The sequence below is a fragment of the Octodon degus genome, unplaced genomic scaffold (genome assembly GCF_000260255.1).
Source record: "Octodon degus isolate 3935 unplaced genomic scaffold, OctDeg1.0 scaffold00082, whole genome shotgun sequence".
NCBI lineage: Eukaryota > Metazoa > Chordata > Mammalia > Rodentia > Octodontidae > Octodon > Octodon degus.
The window spans coordinates 7,622,757-7,629,146 of NW_004524658.1; the positions used below are offsets into that span (position 1 = coordinate 7,622,757).

A 6,390-nucleotide genomic window follows, 5' to 3' on the forward strand; every position below is an offset into this window, starting at 1 on the left:
TAACAACATGGCTTTACTTCCTATATTTCATCTTCATACTTTTCTACTGGATGGTTAAGACCAAGGTAAAGCAGGACCTGTGCAATAAGAGTTGTAGCTTAAAAAATAAATTTATTGATACATACCTAATACATAGATTGTATGTATTCTAAGTGTTGTCATGTGTACACATTTGTGAAAATATCACCACAGTCAAGATAATGGACCTGTCTCATCACCTACCATTTCTGTGTCCTTAGTCTTTAGACAAACACTGGTCTTGTCACTGTACATTACTGGTTTGCATTTTCTAGAATTGTATATGAGTCATATAGTGTATACTTTGTGGGGATCTGTAGACTTTCAGCATTTATAGGGTTATATTTTTTGAGAGCTACACACATGCTGTAGTTTATTACTAGTTCATACCTTTCATGGCTATTCCACAGTGTCCATTTATGTGCTAAGTGACTTTTAGCTGTTACAATACTAAAACTATTATGGGCATGTGTGTGGACATTTATATTGTTTGTTTTGAATAAATGCTTGAAGGTGAAATGGCTACATTATATGATAGAATATATTAAAAATGTTTAACTTTTTAATAAGCAGTCATACTTTTCCAGAGTGGCTGTACCATAAGAATACCTTTTTTGAGATATTCATGTGGTTTAGAATATCTTTTTCTCAAAACTGGTCCACAGCTTTGGGGTCACCTGTTAAAAAGCTCACACTAATGGGTACCATTCTAAGTCAATGGAGTAAACTCTGGATTGTTCAAATGCTCTACTGGAAGTTCTGGTAGAGAGCAATAGTTTTCAAGGGTTTTGTTTTATTTTTGCCATACCACATCTGAAGGTTTTGACAAGTTTTGTGGAAATTCTCAAATGGGATTTCAGGTTGGAAATTTAAAAAAAAAAAATTTTTTTTAAACAGATAGTATTGATAAATGCAATGTTTTATCCATCTTGAGGACTGCTTTATAGAGGTTTATGTCAAACAATAAAGTGTTTTGGCCATGCCCATTTCAGAGTTAGTAATTTAGAAGTATTTGCCTTTCAAAAGTTTTGGGCTTTTTTTTTTTTTTTTTTTTGGTATAGAGCTCTTTAGCCAGAAATGAATAATTTTTGTAATAGTTATCTGTTGTCTTTGTGTAATTTCCTGGCAAATGAACCTGCTCACTAGCTTTGCCTTTTAATAAAAATTATAACCAGTGATCAAATATTTGTTTATCTTCATGTTTAAGTCTTGAAATTGTTTGAATGGGTTTTCTCATAGCATTCAGAGAATACAAAATAATTTTAGGAAAGACTTCAAATCAGTAAGTAGATAAATTAACTGTCAAATAATGCCCTTTTATATCAGTCATTTGTTTTAATTTTCTCTTCTGCTCATTTCCATTGTTGAGTGAATATTTAAAAGTCAGCTACATTGATGTTGTTAGTATCACCTTTCTAAATTAGTGTTGGTATTGAATATTATCCACACACCAGCCCTGCCCCTAGGTATGCTGAGCTGACCACAGAGTCTGGCTTGGTGGCATGTTCCCATAATCCTAGCGCTGGAGAGGCTAAAAACAGGAGGATCACTTCAAGTCCAAACTGCGTAGTAAGACCCTGTACCAAATACATTTTTTAAAAAAAAGAAAGGAAGAAAGACAAGATTATGGTCTTTGGGGCCAGGAATGTAGCTCAACAGGGTAAGTATCTGCTTGGCAAGTACAGAATGTCCTGAGTTCAGTCCCCGGTACACCCCACCACCACCACCAAAAGAAAAAAAAATTGTGAAAATTATGGTTTGGTATTAGGAAATTCTAAATTTAAAACAAGATTTTAAAAACATTTAGATGTATGGAAAAAGCAAGTAAGGCACAGTGACACAGCCTATAATTGTAGCAGTTGGGAGGCTGAGGCAGGCAGATTTCTGAGTTCGAGGCCAGCCCAAATTACATAGCAAGACCCTATCTCAAAAAAATAAATAAATAAATAAATAAACATTTGTTACTTTATCAAGTATAACAAATTAGTACTGAGCACCTTATAACTGAGTTTCCCAAAGATTGATTGTATGTCAAATATTTCAGAATTATAGTGTTTACTATGACTCATTGCTACATAGAAATAATTGCTTTCACTGTTACACTTCTTTTAACAAAAAACAAAACATTTATTTATGTATTTATTCATTTATTTGGCACATTGTCTCACTACATAGCCCAGACTCATAGTGATCCTCCTGTCTCAGTCTTCCCAACTCTGGGATTATAGGCATATGCCACCACATCTAGTTTGAGGCTGGCACAGTGCAGCCAGGCTGCCAGGACCAGCATGGCATGTGGTACAGGAATTCAAACCTCAGTCTTTGCATTTGCCAGGCAGTAGGCACTTAGCCTGCTGAACTATCTCCCAAGCCCCCACTTTTACATTTCTGTATGAGAAAATGTTACTCAATGTATTAAAGTCCCTCACTCCCACTTTTTTTTTTGTATACCTTATAGGCAGTTGAGATAGATGAACTATGGGTGATTCTGACTTAAACTTAACATTTGCAGGAAAAAAACGTCTTTACCCTTTTATATTTTAAAGAAAATTTATTGCAAATAGGCATTTGTCTATTGACAGTGCTTTTAAGCAGAGTTATACAGAAAATAGAAACTTTTAGCTAATACTTGTGTATTTGGAAAAAATTAATAAATGTATGTAATTTTACCTACAAAAACACTAGAGATTTTTTTTTTTTTTTTAATGTATTTAGGTCTACAGGGTCTTACTACGTAGGTTAGACTCATAGTGATTCTCCTGTTTTCAGCCTCCCAAGCTCTGGGATTACAGGCGTGCACCACCATACCCAGTTTTAATCGGTGTTTTAGCATGCCCCGGGGGCAGGGCTGACAGGGCACATCACCGCAGATTGAAACGCGGCCGCTGTGCTCTATCTACCTAAGCAGGTGCTTTATAAAGTCCACTGAGCTATCTGGCTATCTGGCTGGCCCTCAAAAACACTAGAGAAGTAGACAGATAACATTCTTTGTCCAGTGTTTTTCAAATTGTAATAAAATACCAGTTTAATTTTTTTATATATTGCTAATTCTTTTTGTCAAGCACAAGAAAAATATAAGGAAATTAAATAAAAGATCTAAAAATGTAAGACTATCAATAAAATTATGGCGAAAAACAAAATAAAATAACAAAAATTTTTAAAAAGTAGACAAAATAGAAAAGTTAAGGTTTCTTGAAAGCAAGCACTAATAATTATTTGTTTAATTTTGTGTAACTATTTCTGTTATTCTGAGCAATAGATCCCACAATAAAGACAACTGCCATTGTTAATCCAAAAAAAAAGTAAGACTATAGTTTTTAGTCCTTAGTTTCAGAAGATTTAAGTGCTGTCAGATTACTTTAGTACTCTCTAGATGCTTTAATTTTTGTAATTCTAGGGGACTACAGTCTGAATTGCACTGCCTTATGCTAGTGGTTCTTAAACGTGTGCTTCCCTAACGTAGAGCACCATCAATGGAAGTTTCTAAAAATAGGAACAGTTTGCTTATATCTCACCTGCTGAATTAGAAACTGTATTGTTAAGTATACTAATGTTTGAGAGCTACTACTGCATTTTTCATTCTAAAATGTTGATTATCTGGGCTTTTTAAAATGTATAAATAGTTCCATTTTTATTACATCCCTTGATCTTTCAAAGCAGCATGGATTTTATCATTTTAAAGATAAAGAATTTGAGACTTACAAGTTCAGGTATTGCCGCATATCTCATGGACAGTAAGTTGCAAGTCAAGAATTCAACAGCATGCATTCTGAATTTAGTGCTGTCATTTTTCTTTCTTGTGGGTCTTTGGCTGAACAGCAGCCTCCAGAAGTTTCTGTGAGCTGACAAAGAGCAGTTATTTCGTAGCAAGTTACCCCAATTCTCCTGAGGTCATTCTTTCTTGAACAAGATTTACTTTCATCTTGACAGTATTTATAGTGCAGTAGAAATTAGTTGCCTTCATAAAGGTCACAGTAGTTATTCTGTGTTCAAGACTCTAAGACTTTGATTGACTAAAACGAGGTATATAAACTTTTAAAAGTTCTTTTTGGTGGGGCTAAATTTCTTTGGATCTTTTTTTTTTTTTTTTTTTTTGGCAGAACCAGGGATTGAACTCAGGCCCTTGCGCTTGCCAGGGAAGCACTTATTCCACTGAACCATCTCCCCAGCCCCAATTTCTGTAGATCTTGATCATCTGGTTTTTTTTTTAAAGATATTTTATTTTATTTATTTTTTGGTGGAACCAGGGATTGAACTCAGGCCCTTGCGCTTGCCAGGGAAGCATATTCCACTGAGCCATCTCCCCAGTCCTGATCATCCGTTTTTAATAACATTCCAAAATATTTAGTAAAAGATTGAAAATGTTTGAGCATTTTGCCTAAAAATGAAAAAAAAAAATTTCTAAAGGTTACTATGAAAGTTGCTTTACCTCATTTCAATTTTAAAACAGAATAAAACCTTCAAATTGTATAGATCTACCATAATCTAACCTTCAGAAATATTCCAGCAACCTTTATTCTAGTTCCAGTTTGGGAGTATGTAGGACACAAAGGTACCTGGTTTAAGGCTGCCACTTAGCCATTAACCCTAAATTTTAGACCTTTACAGAGTTTAGGCCTGACTGCGGGAGTGTTTCCATGGAAGGCTCTTACTGACACGTAGAATCCCATCTGCAGAGACAGAAGGTGGAGGTGCAGGACCAGCTGGGTAAAACAGGCTGAAGTGGACAAAGGGAAATAAGAAGGGGTCTCAAGTGTTGGGCCCCAGTCATGGGCAAGCTTAGAGCTCACCATGCAGACCCCAGTAAATCAAAGAGGCCATAACCTCACTGCCTCTCAAGTGGAGGGGGTGGAGGAGCAAACTGGACTTATAAATGAGCCAGAGGCTCTAAAGTGGGTAGAAGAAAGATTTCTGAGAATGCTGGCAGGTGGAACCATGGGTGAGGGTCCAAGAACTTACTGAAGTAAGTAAGCTTGACTTTGTTCAGGCACCAGCCAGGTCCTAGAGAATCAATTCTTGATCCAGGATGCCCAGGATTGTACTATTGATGGAACTAAGGATGATGGCTGCCACTTGTGTCAGGTACCGGATCACAGTGCTGTCAGTTCCGCCACTGATTGATTGCCATGGGCTCCTACACAGGTACTGAGAGGTGCAGTGCCCACTAAGGTTGCCCTCCTACACTGGGACTCCCGGTGTATCTCCAGCAGTACGTATGTCCCATAGCACTATAGAGCAGTCCTCTGTAGCTGGATTCAGCCTCCAGGCTGAGGTGTTCTTTTCACCCAGTGCCCCAGTCTACAGAAGCCAGGTACAGTGCCATCTCAGGACTCTGGCTGAAGTCCTCAGATAGTGGCCAGTGGGCCTTCTTCCTACCTGCATCTATACTGAAACACATGGAAGTACCACAGGGGATCCAGGTACAGTGACTGAGCACTGGCCTGCAGCCTCGTCCACAAGAGTTCCCCAGGGGCCTGAGGAGCTCAAAGGCTAGAATGAAGGGCAAACTACTTTTGCCCAGAAGGCTGTGCAGGCTTGAGGCTGTACCCTGGAATGTCCTGTGGTTCTGGTGGCAGCCAGATCCTCTAGTGGATCCCTCAACTGCTCTGTCAGTGACAGGTGATGCTCACAAAGCTGACTGAGACAATCTCGTCATCAATGAAGGATCTGATGTTCCAGGGCTCAAGTGTTTGTTACTGCCCCCCCGGAGATACCGAGGCTTCTCTCCAACACCATGAACTTGACTCTGAGACCTCAGGACCTCCCTCGCTATGGCCCCTTAGCAGCCCCATAGCTTGAAGAGATCCATGTGGGAAAGGCTGTGGGTTGTAGATGCCCTAGCTGCTGGAAGCTGCATTGTAATTCTCATTGTGCACCTTTCAAGCCCCACAGAACTTTTTTTAAAAAAAATCAGAACTGGATAGCACTCTTAAGCAGTTCTAAACACTTTGAATGCCAGTGATTAATTATATATTTTTTATTTTATTTTATTTTTTGGCGGAACTGGGGATGGAACTCAGGCCCTTGTGCTTGCCAAATTAAAAAAAAAAGTAAAAAGTAAAAATGATACACATTTCACTAAACAAAATGATAGGAATTCAATGGTTATACATTGCATGTTGTTGTTGTCTTCAGAATATTACCAGCTATTTTTGAGGAATCTCCACACTGATTACCAGCTATAAGCATGCAAGATTTTATTTAAAAAAAAAATTAAAGGGCTGGTGAGATGGTTCAGTGGTCTAAAGCACCTACTTAGAACAAGCTTAGCAAAGCACAAGGGACCGCGGTTCAATCCCCCAGCACCACATGCCAGCCAGCCCGCGCCCTGGTGGGCTGAGCTGGTCACACACACACACTAAATAAATAAAT

At 38.2% G+C, this 6,390-nt stretch overlaps 1 protein-coding gene across 2 annotated transcripts in view; it reads left to right on the plus strand.

Moving 5' to 3' along the window:
* Positions 1–6,390, plus strand: part of Epc2 (enhancer of polycomb homolog 2) — a 120,780-nt gene that overhangs the window by 25,520 nt on the left and 88,870 nt on the right. The gene's annotated exons all lie outside the window — the stretch shown is intronic.